The following is an 18,444-nucleotide window of genomic DNA, read 5'->3' as shown; positions in this document are numbered from 1 at the left end:
ACGGGTGTTGTATGTGGAGGATGAGGGCTGCAGTAGATATCTCCGATAGGAGGGAATGAGGCCTAAGAGAGTTATATAAATAAGCATCAACCAGTGGGTCTTGCAACGGGTATACAGAGATGACCAGTTTACAGAGTGCAGTGATGTATCCTATAAAGAGTATTGGTGGCAAATCTGATGGCCGAATGGTAAAGAACATCTAGCCACTCGAGAGCAACCTTACCTGCCGATCTATAAATTATGTCTCCGTAATCTAGCATGGGTAGGATGGTCATCTGAAACAGGGTTAGTTTGGCAGCTGGGGTGAAAGAGGAGCGATTACAATAGAGGAAACCAAGTCTAGATTTAACTTTAGCCTGCAGCTTTGATACGTGCTGATAGGACAGTGCACCATCTAGCCATACTCCCAAGTACTTGTATGAGGTGACTACCGCAAGCTCTAAACCCTCAGAGGTAGTCATCACACCTGTGGGAAAACGGGCATTCTTCTTACCAAACCACATGACCTTTGTTTTGGAGATGTTCAGAACAAGGTTAAGGGTAGAGAGAGCTTGTTGGACACCAAGAAAGCTTTGTTGTAGAGCATTTAACACAACATCCGTTGAGGGGTCAGCTGAGTAGAAAACTATCATCTGCATATAAATGGATGAGAGAGATTCCTACTGCCTGAGCTATGTTGTTGATGTAAATTGAGAAGAGAGTGGGGCCTAGGATCGAGCCTTGGGGTACTCCCTTGGTGACAGTCAGTTGCTGAGACAGCAGATCTTCTGATTTTATACGCTGCACTCTTTGAGAGAGGTAGTTAGCAAACCAGGCCAAAGACCCCTCAGAGACACCAATAATCCTTAGCCGGTCCACAAGAATGGAATGGTCTACCGTATCAAAAGCTTGGCCAAGTCAATAAAAATGGCAGCACAATATTGCTTAGAATCAAGAGCAATGGTGACATCATTGAGGACCTTTAAGGTTGCAGTGACATATCCATAACCTGAGCAGAAACCAGACTGCATACCAGAGAGAATACTATAGACATCAAGAACGTCAGTCAGCAAAGAAGAAATAGGCCTATAACAGTTAGAATCAGCTTGATCTCCCCCTTTATTTAAAGGACGAACCATGGCTGCCTTCCAAGCAATGGGCACCTCCCCAGAAAGGAGAGACAGGTTAACAAGGTTGGAGATAGGCTTGGAGATGATAGGGGCAGCAACCTTAAAGAAGAAAGGGTCTAAGGAGTTTAAGGAGATCCTTTAGCACCTCGGACTCAGTGACTGCCGGGAGAAACTTTGTAGCGGGACAGGGGAATAAGAGGGAGAAACATCGGGGATAGTCGCATTAGAAGGGGTGGGAGATGAGGAAATGTTGGACGGGCAAGGAGTCATGGCTGAGTCAAATAGGAATCCTGACTTAATGAAGTGGTGATTAAAGAGCTCAGTTATGTGCTCCTTGTCAGTAACAACCACATCATCAACATTAAGGGACATGAGCAGCTGTGAGGAGGAGGGTTTATAGGTCTTTAACCATTCTCCAGAACTTCTTGGGGTTAGACCCACAGAGAGAACTGCTCCTTTAAGTAACTAACTTTGGCCTTCCGGATAGCCTGAGTGCACTTATTTATCGTTTGCCTGAACGAGAGCCAGTCAGCCTGAGTATGCGTGTGCCGAGCCTTTCGCCAAATGCAATTCTTGAGGTGGAGTAACTCTGCAAGACCACGGTCAAACCAGGGGCTGAACCTGTTTTTAATTCAAATTTTCTTTACGAGGCGTGTTTGTTAACAATACCACTGAAAGTATCAAAAAAGAAGGTCCAAGCGTCTTCGACAGAGGGGATCAAGCTGATTCTATACCATTTTAGAGGCCAGTTCATGAAGGAAGGCTTGCTCAAGTTTTTTAGCAAGCGTCTGACAAATCAAGGCAGGTTGTTTCACTCAGCAGCCAATACGAACACAGGCTGTAAAACAGTGATCACTAAGCTCATTACAAAAAATATTAAACTAACCATAGAAGCACTGTAATGATATGCCGCTAAAACCATCTATTCTATGACTGCAACTATAGAAGAAAAAAAATGGTATTATGCATATTTTAAAAATAATCTGCATTTAAAACTGTTAAGATCCTGGTATGATGGAAATGACATGTCAGCAACAGTAATGCAGCATCTACCGTAAACAATACTGTAGGCACACTTCATAGCATATGTATTTATAACCCATCTTCATTACATCTACTTGATGCTGGCCATGGGTCATTTTGGTGCTGGCAGGGAGAAAACACACTACATCCCTGTAATGCTGACATTGAACATTGTGATGCCCCAGTCTCCACCACCACCACTGTTCTTGTAATTCCTCTTCACACACACACACACACGGTCACCACCAACACGCCACCCAGCACAGAGAAAGAGGCTATCAACGCTGTGGTCACTGTGTCCTGGGTGAAGCCAGGATACTGACAAGTCTCTCCATAGTACCACCAGTCATCACCAACTGCACACCTGGATAGGGAGTGAAAGAGGATGAGTGAAAGAGTCAACAATCCACCCACTGCACACCTGGACAGAGAGGAAGAGAGCGAGTGAGAGAGTCAACAATCCACCCACTGCACATCTGGATAGGGAGTGGAAGAGGATGAGTGAAAGAACAATCCACCCACAGCACACCTGGACAGAGAGGAAGAGAATGAGTGAGAGAGAGTCAACAATCTACCCACTGCACATCTGGATAGGGAGTGGAAGAGGATGAGTGAAAGAACAATCCACCCACAGCACACCTGGACAGAGAGGAAGAGAACGAGTGAGAGAGAGTCAACAATCTACCCACTGCACATCTGGATAGGGAGTGGAAGAGGATGAGTGAAAGAACAATCCACCCACAGCACACCTGGACAGAGAGGAAGAGAAGAGAAGAGAGTCAACAATCTACCCACTGCACATCTGGATGAGAAGAGAGTCACCCACAGCATGGACTACCCACTGCACATCTGGATAGGGAGTGGAAGAGGATGAGTGAAAGAACAATCCACCCACAGCACACCTGGACAGAGAGGAAGAGAACGAGTGAGAGAGAGTCAACAATCTACCCACTGCACATCTGGATAGGGAGTGGAAGAGGATGAGTGAAAGAACAATCCACCCACAGCACACCTGGACAGAGAGGAAGAGAATGAGTGAGAGTCAACAATCTACCCACTGCACATCGAGCGAAAGAGAGATCTAACAAGACACACCAATATAGAGGGTGGAGAGAGAAAGAGGGAGTCACTACACAGGCAAAACTAGTTGAAATAACGCCGTTATAACCACAAACTCGTCATTATAACATCTTAACCAGTTTTGCCTGCTGGGCTGTTTGTGTGTTTGTAAATACAATACATTACAATAAATACAGTACAGACCATTGTACTGTGTAAGCTACAAGCCCCGACAGTAAAACGCCCTGCAAACAGCTTTCCAGCATCCAATACACAGACTCCCTCATTCCCACACGTGATGTTAGTGCAGGGGTCAGAGTGCGGCATGGCGGTGGTAACCATGGTGACGGGTGGCACGGTAGAGGAGGGGACGGGTTGGATCACCGTCAGATGGGACACATCTGTAGAGAGTAACGAGATGGGGGGAGGGAGGGGGGGGGCATATAAGTGATGAGATGAGGACAAGCACAAACCGTATTAACATAGAAATGAATGTACAGACACGGATAGGATTGAATAGCATGATTGGTTATAGAAATGGCGAGTGGGTGTGAATTTCATACCTTCATATGATGTGGACGTGTTGGTAAATAGGGGGACCACCACAACCTATGGAATTTGAATGAGTATGATGATAACCAACAAGGTAGTGTTAATGGGATATGTATGGAACATGGTATGCTAAAGATAGCTTCTCTCTATCATGCTTTCAGAGAATGTAGAGAATAGATTTAGCCTGTTTTTGATCAACTGCTAAATACGGTAGTCTGGTCCCAGATCGGTTTGTGCAATCTTGTCAAACATGGCAATGACCATAGGACTTGGCGAGAAAGCACTTAACAGATCTGGGACCAGTGGAACTTTTCAGGGCTTCTTACCCTCCATGGTGAGCATGAAGATGGTGTCTCCCCCATTGATGAAATCCCTGCTCTTGGCCCTGCCATGGGCCTGGTACACGGGTGTCCCGGTGCCCGGCCCACGGAAATATTTGGTCCCATCCGCCTCTGACACCTCAATGCCCACCTTACAAGGGTCTCCCCAGAAGAACAGCTCTGAAGTCTCTGAAAGGTAAAAAGGTTTCTCAATATGCTGTAAATATGACTTCATCTATGATGTTACAAGACTGCTACTTTAAATCAGTGCAAAACCAGGTGGAAAATCTCAGAAAATAATGGCAATTTCACTCATCTGTCAATGGAATGTAACTCCATGTCTTAAAGGAATTCCCTTTGTCTCAAATCTGTCTGCTGATCTAGGATTATAATGAATAATATTTAATGGAAAGGGGGAACCTGATCCTAGATCAGTACTCCCACTCTGAGGTGCTTATGTTAACTAGGCAAGACAGTTTAGAACAAATGATTATTTACAATGACGGCCAACCCCGGCCAAACTCTAACCCGGACGATGCTGTGCCAATTGTGCACCGCCCTATGGGACTCCCAATCACAGCCAGTTGTGATAAAGCCTGGAATCGAACCAGGATCTGTAGTGACACCTCTAGGACTGAGATGCAGTGCCTTAGACCGCTGTGCCGCTCGGGACAGTTCACCCAAATTACACATTGGTTTGAAAGTATCTAAAACTGACTGTGAAGCTCAACAAAGTCACTTATAGATGATTTCAAAATTATGAGCCCAAAATGCTAATATCGGTACCAGGACTTGGATGGGATTTGTGCTACAAATGCAAAAATGTTAGCTTTTCGAATCTTGTGCCAGGGAAACTAAACCAAAGCATGGATTTCTGTAAAAGCTTGTCCATAGACTGCTTACAGGGTAAGGACATTTGTAATTTGGGTGAACTATGCCTTTAATGAATACTGGCCCTGGACTGACTACTTCATGAAGCTGGTTGAGAGAATGTCAAGTGTGTGCAAAGCTGTCATCAAGACTTTGAAGAATCTTACTACATGATTCCATATTGTTATTTCATAGTTTTGATGTCTTCACTATTATTCTACAATGTAAAAACCCTTGAATGAGTAGGTGTCCAAACTTCTGACTGGTACTGTATATAAATATTGTTACATACACCTAATAGGTGCAGTGAAATGTGTTGTTTTACAGGATCAGCCATAGTGGTACGGCTGCCCATGGAGCAAATTAGGGTTAAGTGCCTTGCTCAAGAGTACATCGACAGATTATTTATCTTGTCAGCTTGCGTAATCGAACCAGCAACCTTTCGGTTACTGGCCCAACACTTACTGCTAGGCTAGTCTCCCTAATTATTCTATATTATACACTAAACAGGTTAATTAAAACCAATACGATGGGTGTAAACTACTGATGTTAGAGATGTTGCCAACTAATGAGCTAAATAACTCGCTGGTTCCGGTTGGGGTGGGCTTCATCGTACTCTCAAACCAGCTGATCATTGGCGGTCCCCCTGTTCTAGAGGAAGAACTGCAGGCACTGGTAGCCTCTCAAGGTAGAGTAGTCTGCTGTCCAGCCTGGCAGTGTCTGCTGGTTTGCCTGTGGCAGTGCTCAAGTGCATGAAGTAGCCCAAGCCTGTGGACAATGGACACCAGTATCAATTTTCCTTCGGATTGTTAAGTAGAGCCAACTATAACTTGAGCCTATAACTAGGGCTCAGAGTTTCCCTGGCCAGGTATCAGGGTCAACTCTGGGCCCTATTTATAACTGCAGTTTTTATAACACACAAATGAACTCCGCAGGACCTTTGATCATCCTTTGGACTATAAGATAAGAATAAATCTGATCTGCCCCGTGAGGTACTGAGGAATGGAGGTTGATAGTGTTGTTTTGTGGTTGTTGTGTACTGAGGGGGTGGTGCTCACCGGTGCATTTGCCCATGTTGGATTACTCCGTGGTGGGTCCGCTGGGGGCCTGGGTCACCGTGCTCCGGTCTGCCTGGTCTTCCGGGCCATACCACAGATGTTCTCCCTCTCAAAGACAGGTGTCCAAGAAAGTGGTGGAACGTGCTGTATCAAAAGGACACATACTGAACATCAACTTGCCAATAGCTAAACAGCAATCACAGGAAAACTTTGACTTGCTGTAGACTCCATTCAGACACACATATCGATTATACAGTATGCTTTACCATGTACCCAGGCAGCTAAGACATCTATTCTCTCATAAAGTAACAATCAAATCATGTTTTATTTATTCACTAGGGTTCGCAAATACACACTAAGAAATACACCTACTGTTCCTGTTTTTACAAAATACATAATTTCATCAAAATCAACAGGTGTTTTGCATTGTACATATTACCTAGCTAATCACTGTACTTCAGGTGTGCTTTTTATAACAAAAATGTGAAATTCCAGCAAAGGAGGTCCCCTGCACTGTGGGTTTGATTGAACTACAGCCACTGATAAATATATAGGCAGATCAGCAGGCCAATGTGACTGTGACTACTGACTTGGTAGATCAGTCAGTCTGCTCAGACAGTTGTAGAATAGAATATATACTTTATAATGGAAAAGTGTCTTCTGCCTTTTCCAACACAACCAGAGATAAACACAAGTTGAGAGGCACAGGGTCAGCCACAGTGCAGCACCTCTGGATGATGAGCAATTGTGGGGGTTAAGTGCCTTGCTCAAGAGCACAGCGGCAGGAGATGGTACATGGGATCAGAGACCATCAGCCTTCCAACTGTCAGTTCAGTTCCTTTCCCATTTTTGTGTCTCCCGGCATGGCCCTTCCGGTTGCTAGTCCGCCTCGCTCACCTCTAGTCTACTGACACCCAGAGATTAGTGTCCTAATATATCTGAAGGCTGGATTCAATCTGTATCTCAGAAGTATGGCGGAAGATCCACGTTGAAGCACGACAGAAAATTAAAAGGGCAAGGTTCCCGCTTTCACGGAGACAACCTTTATGGTAAACGCTGCATATGTCGGCTCAATCTAATATTACGTTTACCTTTTTACAGATTGAATCGAGCCCAAAGTCTCACTGTAGTTGTGTAGCTTAAAGTAACTTAATTTGAATTGGTCATTTGATTTCCAATTCAGCTGACATCTGCAGCATTTACCTGAAATGTGATCCCCACGAACGCAAGAACACTGCCTTTAAAAGGTGCATTGTGGACAGCGGTCTACAGATTGAATCCCGGCCTTACTGCAATTGTAGAGCATAAAGCGACTTACTGCAGTCGTAGAGGCTCCGGACCTTATCGAGGTCATTGTCGATGAACTCCATGCACTGTCCGACGACGTCGGCGAAGGCAGGGCTCTTGGTGAAGATATTGGGCTCTGTGCCATAACGCTGTCTTACTGTAGTGCATCATGGAACCGTAGTTGTAGGGGACGCCCAGAGAACTCGATGTGGTGTCATTGTAAGTGTTGAAGTTGTGTTCCCTGCCTGGGGATGGAGGGATAGAGAGAGAGGGGGTGTGAGAGAGAGCTGGCATGAAAGGGAGAGAGTGGGGGGGACGAGAGCAGGGAGGGGGAGGGGTGAGAGAGAGTTCAGCCAGGTTGGAGGGTTCAATTTCATTTAAATTTGGCAAGTTTAGCCATTATTTTCAAATCTAGCTTTGGATTTTCAATTTGTCTCCTGAATGGACAAAGTTGACATGTAATTGACCTTCAAACCCGAAAGGTCAGGGAGACAATCTCCCCAATGGCAGATCTGCAGGGTTAGGACTTCATGTGGATTACAGCATGCTGACTGGAATCTTACAAATCATGTCGCTGCTCTTTGCCCTTCAATTACATCTGACAAAAGTAAAGCAATGACATGATAACAATGAATTGATAAACCATGCCCTAATCTCAAGTTATGATTCCGTCGATGCTTATATGGTGTCCTTAGCCTGCTTGTCTGAGAAGATTAGGCATGTGATCAGCACAATAAGACTTATTTGTTTGTCCTGATCACATAGCTTATTGCTCTTGGGAAAAGGCACGATAAATCATCTGTGTCTTGTGTGTGAAACAACTCGTGTTTGATTAGGCTAGCACTAATCTGCCTTTTTGTTGTCATGTTGACATTGCGACTTTGGGACTAAAAGGTTCTATCTGCAAAAAGCATAGTTCTGAGAATCAAAGTGTTCCCCATCCCAGATCTCAGAAGTGTTTTGTTGTGAATTCTTCTTTCATAGCCCATTAAGGTTCTCACCTTAAAGGTACCTAAAGTGCAGAGGATCAAAATCCTGAGGCAAGTTTAAGAAAACTGTAGCTAATTGAATAAATACATGATAGTGTTATTCTATTTTACCAAGATAGTCAGAACGCATCATCAAATTACATTAAGAAATGTATTATGATCATCAGACGAAATAGTCATCACTGAACAACAACGAACATCATTTATTTTAAGTTTTTTTCTTTTTGCTTGCATGCCATTGTAGCCTAGACCAGCGAGATGGCAAAGACGTGTTTTGATTGGTCTAACTTTATTTGTTCCGGCTTGTGATTAGATTGCAGATAGAACCTTACAGTTCCAAGATCAAATTGTTTTACGCAGGTAGATCTTTCAAAAAAGAAACATTTCACTTAAAATGTACTTCACAGGCATATGAATAATCATCTAAAAATCATAGTGGCGGTCAGTGCCATTTTTAAGATGAGGGAGGAGGATTTTCTTTCTAATACAGCATATTGGATGACTCTCATTCATATTCCATTCACCCAGTTCAATGTAACAGCGATCGGTTGAGGCTACTACATGATACTCTAATTTTCCTTATACCCGTCATGAGGTTGCTACAACCTAGCCTATGAATGAAATTTACAACGTCGAGAGACAAACTTGAGGTGACAGACAGTGACATGAAATACTGCTCTTGCCTACATCTAGCTGATATATGGTGTAATCATTAGTCCAACAGTTGCAAACGAGAGTTTCTATTGGACAAATCCAGGTATGTTTATCCCGGTTTTGTTCTGTTTGCTTCCGTTTAAGAAACGTTTTTCATCAGAATTAGCGGAATGAATACACACCTGATCACGTGTAAACATGAGTTCACTCTCATAACAGCCACGTTGTATTTCCCTCTCTTCCATTCGCTCGTGGACGTCATCAGTTCACAACAAATCAGCTGTATGTGACCAGGCGAAAAAAACCTTTCCTAGCCAAACCTTTACAAACAGCCAACATCGTTGTTACCATATTAGCTAAAGTAATGTCATAGTCAGCATAGCTAATATAACTAACATGTTATTATACAACGGGTGGGTCTAATCCCGAATGCTGATTGGTTAAAACCGCATTCCAGCTGGTGTCTATTTAATATTGGCCTGGTGTAAAATAGGGTCATTCTAGCAGTCGTAAGGACAAAAATTCAGCAGTAGGTGGGCAGATAGAGGTGTAAATGGTGATTGATTTGCACAGCGCTGGTGATGATGGTACAATATACAAGACGATACAAGTTGATACACTACCAAAAGTATGTTGACACCTGCTTGTCGAACATCTCATTCCAAAATCATACAGATAGGGGGCAGTATTTTCACTTTGGATGAATTGCGTGCCCATAGTGAACTGCATCAAAATCTGTCCTAAATTGCTAATATATGCATATTATAATTAATATTGGATAGAAAACACTCTGAAGTTTCTAAAACCGTTTGAATTATGTCTGTGAGTATAACAGAACTCACAGGGCAGGCAATCTTCCAAACAAGTTTTGAAATCCTGAAAGTTGGGGCAACTTTGACGTCATCGCCCCCTCCCTTCCCAACAAGTTATGAATCTGGAAACACTTCCTATGTCTTTCACTAGATGTCCTCATTCAGTAGAAAGTGTAATGGAGCGTTTGCTGTGAACTTTGACCTAATGGGAAGGAAAGTAGTTGGTGTCGCAAAAGAATACCAATTTTGTTGTGGCGCGTTTGTCTTTGAGTGCTTTGGCTGTTCCAATCAGCCCCAGATGAAAACGAATGATCCGGTTGGAATGCTATTGGATATATATGATTATAACATCCTGAAGATTGATTCTGCACTTAGTTTGACCAGTTTCTTCGACCTGTAATATGTCTTTTGGAAGTTTTCATGCAAAGTTATCCTGGACCAAAGTCATTTTTTGTGCATGTGAGCTGAAAGTGGTAGCAAATGCTGCTACTTGGACACTAGAATTGAACATTATGAAACAAAACGATTTATTGTTGAACTAGGACTCCTTGCACTACATTCTGATGAAAGATCATCAAAGGTAAGGGAAAATTTATGTTGTAATATTGTATTTCTGTTGACTCCAACATGGCGGAGAAATATTGTTACGTCTGAGCTCCGTCTCAGATTATTGCAATGTTAGGCTTTTTCCGTAATGTTAAAAAAAATGTGACACAGCGGTTGCATTAAGAACCAGTGTATCTTTAATTATATGTAGAACATGTATCTTTAGTCAAAGTTTATGATGAGTATTTCTGTTATCTGGCGTAGCTTTCTATAATTCCTCCGGATATTTTGGAGGATTTTCAGAACATGGCGTCAATGTAAACCGAGATTTATGGATATAAAATGCATATTATCAAACAAAACAAATGTACTGTGCAACATGTCATATGACTGTCATCTGATGAAGATTTTCAAGAGGTTAGTGATTTATTTTTATTTTTTTGCTTTTGTGATTTTTATCTTTTGCTGGAAAAAATGGCTACGTTTTTTCTTTGGTTTGGTGGTGGTCTAACATAAATATATGTTGTGTTTTCGCCGTAAAAACATTTTAAAAATCTGACACACTGGGTAGATGAACAAGGTGTTTATCTTTCATTTGAGGTATTGGACTTGTTAATGTGTGGAGGTTAAATATTTCTAAAGAATATTTTTGCATTCCCTGCGCCACCGTTTCAGCTGAACGGGGGGTAGTTCCCGTAGGGGAACCCATCGCCTCAACAGGTTTTAATATGGGCAATTAAATTGGGTGATTAGGCCTGGCTCGCAGTCGGCATTCCAATTCATCCCAAAGGTGTTCGATGTGGTTGAGGTCAGGGCTCTGTACTGGCCAGTCAAGTTCTTCCACACCGATCGACAACCCATTTTTGTATGGACCTCGCTTTGTGCACAGGGGCATTGTCGTGCTGAAACAGGAAAGGGCCTTCTTCAAACTGTTGACACAAAGTTGGATCACAGAATCCTCTAGAATATCATTGCATACTGTAGTGTTAAGAATTCCCTTCACTGGAACTAAGGAGCCCGAACCATGAAACAGGCCCAGACCATTATTCATCCTCCACCAAACTTTACAGTTGGCACTATGCATTCAGGCAGGTAGCATTCTCCTGGCATCCACCAAACCCAGATTCGACGGTCGGACTGCCATCACTCCAGAGAACGGGTTTCCCTATGCTCTAGTGTCCGCGAGCTTTACATCCCACCAGCCAACGCTTGACGATCTTTATTTATCTGTTATTTCACTAGGTAAATTGACTGAGAACACGTTCTCATTTGCAGCAACGACCTGGGGAATAGTTACAGGGGAGAGGAGGGGGATGAATGAGCCAATTGTAAATTGGGGATTATTAGGTGACCGTGATGGTTTGAGGGCCAAATTGGGATTTAGCCAGGATTAACACCCCTACTTTTACAATAAGTGCCATGGGATCTTTAATGATCTCAGAGAGTCAGGACACCCATTTAACATCCCATCCGAAAGACAGCACCCTACACAGAGCAGTGTCCCCAATCACTGCCCTGGGGCATTGGGATATTTTTTTTAGACTAGAGGAAACTTCCAGCAACATCTGGTCTCCCATCCAGGAACTGACCAGGACAAACCCTGCTTAGCTTCAGAAGCAAGCCAGCAGTGGTATGCAGGGTGGTATGCTGCTGGTATCTTAGGCTTGTGTGCGGGTTCTCGGTGATTTAATGTTTGTCTATGGAGATTGCAGTGCTGTGTGCTCGATTTTATACACTTGTCAGCAACATGTGTGGCTGAAAGAGTAGCCATCGATGTGCTTTAGTAAAGGGACATTACATGCATCCACTCTGTAGGGCTCCATTTCCCGGACACATTGCTAGTTAAGAGCTAGCTACTAAAATGCCCCACAAATTGTTCTCATGAAACAATAATCTTTACATTCCCCTTTCAAATGTTTCTTTTCAAATCAATTTCAGGTTAGTTAAGAGGTGATATTCAACATTAAATCACATTTTCCTAGAATTTGCTATTGGGAAATTGATCAAATGCATTTGTTGCCAACACTGTGCGATAGTGTAACTGCAATTCATATATATATATATATATATATATATATTTGTATTATTGACATGACTAATGTGAATTAAAACTTATTTTTGTAAAGATAAACCATTTTTGGATGACAAATGCGTTTTACATGCATTTTCCCAAATTGTTATGAACTGAGATTAACTCAAAAAGTAGAATGTTATTGCAGGTTTAATTGTTTGTTTTTATTTGTATTTTTTTTTTTTTATGGGTGACAATTTTTACATATTTTTGAGAAAAAAAAAATAAATAATAATAATGACTTGTTTAACAAAATATCTTTCTCTGAGCAACTGTATAGGTATAAAATAATACAATTCCCCCATATGTTTGTGCATACAATATACAGCTAACTTCCAAAATAAAGGAAAAACGTGAGTAAATGAGGGATACAAAGTATTTTGAAAGCAGATGCTTCCACACAGGTGTGTGCAATTAACATCCCATCATGCTGTCACGCCCTGGTCATAGAGAGGCTTTTTATTCTCTATTTTGGTTAGGCCAGGGTGTGACTAGGGTGGGCGTTCTATGTTATTTTTTCTATGTTTTTGTATTTCTTTGTTTTTGGCCGGGTATGGTTCTCAATCAGGGACAGCTGTCTGTCGTTGTCTCTGATTGAGATTTATTGAGTTATTTTCTGTTTTGTGTTGTTTTGCACCTGACAGTGCTGTTTCGGTTGTTTCTTTTGTTCCTTGTTTTATTTAGTGTTCAGTTTATTAAAATAATGCTGCTTCTTGGTCCTCACCTTCTTCCACCAACGGTTGTTACACATGCTTAGGGTCATGTATAAAAATACCCAGTTGCTACCTTGGCTAGAAGAGATCTCACCCACTAGCAACATTACTTTTGATTTACATGGTTGAGTTGTTAACTAACTGTGAAATAAACAAATGTGACAATTTCATTGGATTCAGGTTAAAAGTTGGGTGAAAAAAATACTAAATGTCGTCTTTACTTTGATTACTTTTTGCAAATCGAGTTTTCCTTGTTGATTCAACGTCATCGCATTGACTTTCTGGGTTGAAATTCTGTGGAAAAAACATTGATTGAACCAGTTTTTGCCCAGTGGGCTGTGGCTTTGAAAGATGGGTCTTAAATGAGCATAGCAGGATTACAGAGTGTCTCATTTATCAGATCTAAACCCAATTGAACACTTATGGGAGATCCTGGAGCGGTGCCTGAGATGGCATTTCCAACACCATAAACAAAACACCAAATTATGGAATTTCTTGTGGAAGAATGGTGTCACATCCCTCAATTAGAGATCCATACACTTGAAGAATCTATGCCAAGGTGCACTGAAGCTGTTCTGGTGGCTCGTGGTGTCTCAACGCCCTATTAAGACACTATGTTGGTGTTTCCTTTATTTTGGCAGTTACACGTAATTCATTATTTGTAGTATTTATTTTATACAGTATTTTTTGTTCATGTTTATCAAGGGTGCCAATCATTTTGGAGGTGACTATATTTGTCATTAGAAACATGCTGATTGCATTTCTTTGGAAAACATGTCTTCTAATTGTCTGGAAAAACAGTAATCTGTTTTCTCCCCACAAACATATTACAATTTCAAGATGTCAAATGTCATTAATATATAATTGATATTTCAGTGGAGGCTCCTCAGAGGAGGAAGGGGAGGACCATCCTCCTCAGTAAATTTCATAAAGTTTTAAACTGTCAAACTTTTAAAAAGTTATCCTTTTTTAGATAAAACTATACTAAATATAATCACGTCAACAAATAACTGATTAAAACACACTATTTTGCAATGAAGGTCTACAGTAGCTTCAACAGCACTCTGTAGGGTAGCACCATGGTGTAGCTGGAGGACAGCTAGCTTCCGTCCTCCTCTGGGTACACTGACTTCAAAGCTAAAACCTAGGAGGCTCATGGTTCTCACCCCCTTCCATAGACTTACACCGTAACTATGACAACTTCCGGAGGACGCCCTCCAGCCTATGAGAGCTCTTGCAGCATGAACTGACATGTTGCCCACCCAATCAAAGGATCAGATAATTAATCTAGTACTGAACGCATAAGCTACAGCTAGCTAGTACTGCAGTGTATCAAATGTGGCGAGTAGTTGACTCAAAGAGAGTTGAACAGTTTGGAACAAATTCGTTTCTTCCAAAATGAAGGAGAAGCAAGAGAAATAGAGAGAGTGTCATATTTTTTCAGTTTCACTTTACTTAGCTAGCAAGGTTCAAGCAAATCTCCGCTGTTGAAAACTAAATGTTAGTCTAAAAGAAATGTGAGATAATGTCGAGATGCTTTTTATAGTGGAGATCAGGTTTATAAATTGCCTGGCTGGGCTGATGAGACAGTGAATTGCGCAGTCAGATGGAACAGAGTAAATAGGCATTTCAACGTCATAGATTTAGCCAGTGGCAATTTGTGGATTATAAACTGGGTGGTACAAACCCTGAATGCTAATTGGCTGAAAGCCGTGGTATATCAGACCGTATACCATGGGTATGACAAAAAAATATTTTTACTGCTCTAATTACGTTGGTAACCAGTTTATAATAGCAATATGGCAGCTCTGGGGTTTGTGATATATGGCCAATATACCACGGCTAATGGCTGTGTCCTAGCACTCAGAGTTGCGTCATGCATAAGAACAGCCCTTAGCCCTTATTGGCCATATACCACACCCCCTCGGGCCTTATTGCTTAATCTCCATGAACTCTAAACAGAAGGTTTATTTAAAGAGGAAAGAGAACGCTGATGGAAGGGATGATTACACTGCATCCATACCTGTAAATCAGAATTAAGTCTGTGGCTGATATGTCACATATGATATCTAGCCATTTTAACACCTTCATGAGTTATTCACAAATGCAGTCACTTCGGACGATTTATCATCAAAGAGAACATTTAAATGAAAAAGTTTCTGTCCTCTTGCCGAAGATCCAATACAATGTGTCCTGTCCTTGATTATAGGTTGCAACTGGGACAAGGTAAAGCTCGACCAATCAAACTGAGCTTAATATAGAATCTGAGTTTACTGTTGTGAAACTAGGACTCAGGTGATTGGTTATTGATATTCTTAGGACGCTGCTTTATTTTACTTAAAATAATAGGATCTTAGGGAGATGCCTAATAATGTAGAACTGATTCAGTCTCAGCTCTGGCCATGCATTCACCTTCACTGACCATTAAGAATTCTGGGTAGTTACAGCACTATGGCCTCTGGAACACTCAAATAAAGGTTCAATAAAAATAAATATTTTTAAAAAACATTGCCACCGTAGTCAGGTACTCTCTGATACTACTACTAGTAGTACCACAGTACTAATACTAGTACTTCTAGGTTTAGTACTTTGGCTACTACAGCATTATTGAAATGATTGGGTTGTTCACCAATGTGGAGCCTTTTGAGAAGTGTAACTTGGTTAAAAAAAATAATAATAATTGATTTCACCTCTCATTCTGTCACTAAGTGCACATGTTCACCTTCAGAAAAACATGTTTTCCCATCTAAAGAGGTTGAATTTAAAAAAAAAATCTATAGTAAGTGTCTATTAAGTGCCAAATAAACTTACAGGGTTGACCGTAAATTTCATCTTAAATCATCCATAAATCACCTTGTGACGGCGTGAATGGAAGCTTCTTTTATTCAACAGGGAGTGGCAATTGAATATAAGTGTCAATCTTTTTTATTGTTCAAGGCCCAGTGCAGTCGGAATTCTGTTTTTCCTGTGTTTTGTATTGTACAACAGCTGGTAAAACTAACACTGGAAAAGTGTAAAAATCAGTGTTATTTCCTGAGTTGCTGGTTGAAAATAAAATCTACACAGGATCTTCTATTTAGCAGGTTTGCATGGGCAGGAATTTCATCACCAGGCGATAAATTCGTTAATAGACCAATTGTTGCTAAAAATCTATTTTGATCAATTATTATAGAAAATTACTATTAAAACATTTATTACCCAGACATGATTTGAGATTGATATAGAAACAGCTGCATTGGACCTTTCAGAAATGTCTAGCCTGTTTATCTATGGGGTAACAGGGTTGACATGTTATTCTCAAACCGCTCAGTTTTCCACCATTAAACACCATAAAATTGCCAAAAAGAATAGAACCAGCTCCCCTGCTTTAACTATATGATTTGACTAATAATGTTCAATGTTTCTTCTTTAAAAATGTATAATTTCACCATAATAAAACGGTTCAGTTCAGTTCACGTAGCAGGGTTGACCTTAAAATGAGGGGACAGATATAAATGAATCCCTAATCACATGAAATAAATAATGATCTTCAGAAATGACCAACTATGGCCTCCTGGGTGGGGCAGTGGTCTAAGGCAATGCATTGCTGTGACACTAGAGACGCTGGGTTCGAGCCCAGGCTCTGTTGCAGCTCTGTGCACCAATATTCAATTTTAAAAGTCTGTTCTATTACATTATTATTAGTCTCCTTTAATATAGACCACATGGAGAATTCAATAAATCTGTCGCAGCCGGCCGCAACTGGGAGGCCCATGGGGCAGCGCATAATTGGCTTAGCGCCGTCCAGGTTAGGGAGGGTTTGGCCAGCAGGGATATCCTTGTCATCGCGCACTAGTGACTCCTGTGGCGGGCCAGGCATAGTGCACGCTGACCAGGTCGCTAGGTGTACGTCGTTTCCTCCGACACATTGGTGTGGATGGCTTCCGGCTTGGATGCGTTCTGTGTTAAGAAGCAGTGCGGCTTGGTTGGGTTGTGTTTCGGAGGACACATGGCTCTCGACCTTCGCCTCTCCCGAGACCGTACAGGAGTTGCAGCGATGAGACAAGACAGTAACTACTAACAATTGGATACCGCGAAATTGGGGAAAATAAGGGGGTAAAAAATAAATGACCAACTAGGGCTAATGATGGGGGAAACCTGGGAGAAAAAAAATTGGGGGGTTAAGTGGGCTGAAATATTCCTAGAAATCACAGAGGGACATTTTTGTACTTTAGCAAGACTTTATTCATATGACAAATCTGATGTATTGAATTGTCCATGTGGTCTATATTAAAGGGGATAATATATATAATAATAATAATGTAATAGAACAGACTTTTAAAATTCAATATTGGTGCACAATTCCTACTTAAAATATCAAAGGGATGCATGCAAAAGGCACCATTTCATGGAATGACCTCACTACTAGTAGTACTAATCCTATGATTCTGTGGATTTAGTGTCTGTATACTTGCCCAGTCATGTGGATCATATTCACAGGAACAGGGCTGACTTCCTTAGTGGCTGATGTGATGGGTGAGGGTGGTGCTTCATGATGGGTGCCGTACTCAAGGTACTTCCTGCAGCTTTAGTAGTTCATTCTCATCTTGCTGAAAAACTAATGAAAAGTGAAATCCCAAATGAGGTATAACCATTAACATAAAATGGCTGATGTGAGGGTTAACATTAGGTAACACCTCATATAGAACAATGAGCCAGATATTTCACCAGGTGAATAAATGTGAAGCATCTGGTTGGTGTTTCCATTCCCTACCTGTTATGTTCGTTGTCGTAAGGCATGGACCAAAGCGCAGCGTTGTAAGTGTTCATGATTTTGATTTATCAAAACACTCGAGCAAAAATAACAAAGTGAAAGATGAACAGTTCTGTAAGGCAAATTAACTATACAGAAAACAACTACCCACAAAACACAGGTGGGAAAAGGGCTGCCTAAGTATGATTCCCAATCAGAGACAACGATAGACAGCTGCCTCTGATTGGGAACCACACTCGGCCAAAAACAAAGAAATAGAAAACATAGAAATAAAGAAGCTAGAATGCCAACACTATTCACACCCTGGCCTAACCAAAATAGTGAAAAAAAGCTTCTTTATGGCCAGGGCGTGACACTACCAAATATGGTGATGAGAGGAAGCCCAGTGGCTGGCAGTGGGAGATGGATTTTGGTCGACATTCTGCTAATTTTCTCAAGGATGATACATTTGATCACCATACATTATTTTTCTAAAACTAGAATAGACTTTACCCTTTGACAAAGTTTTTTAAAATGTCATTGTTTCGGAGTGCAAGAACGAATTGAGTTTTTGCACACGTGCAGTTCACAGAGTAGGCGTTCCCTAACAGAAATATGCAAATAAATGCGAGAAAGCGCCAAAAGGCAA

The 18,444-nt window shown here is 41.5% G+C and overlaps 1 long non-coding RNA gene across 1 annotated transcript; it reads right to left on the bottom strand.

Moving 5' to 3' along the window:
- Positions 1 to 2,977: 2,977 nt before the first annotated feature.
- LOC112226458 lies at positions 2,978 to 4,243 on the bottom strand. Its single transcript, XR_002949737.2, has 3 exons — positions 4,070 to 4,243; positions 3,755 to 3,800; positions 2,978 to 3,592 (listed from the first exon to the last, which is right to left on the bottom strand). It is a non-coding gene; the product is annotated as an uncharacterized LOC112226458 (long non-coding RNA).
- Between the last annotated feature and the right edge of the window lie 14,201 nt (positions 4,244 to 18,444).

This window comes from Oncorhynchus tshawytscha, linkage group LG28, assembly GCF_018296145.1.
Source record: "Oncorhynchus tshawytscha isolate Ot180627B linkage group LG28, Otsh_v2.0, whole genome shotgun sequence".
NCBI lineage: Eukaryota > Metazoa > Chordata > Actinopteri > Salmoniformes > Salmonidae > Oncorhynchus > Oncorhynchus tshawytscha.
Note: the sequence above shows the minus strand (reverse complement) of the source record. Positions and strands in the feature narration are given on the sequence as shown.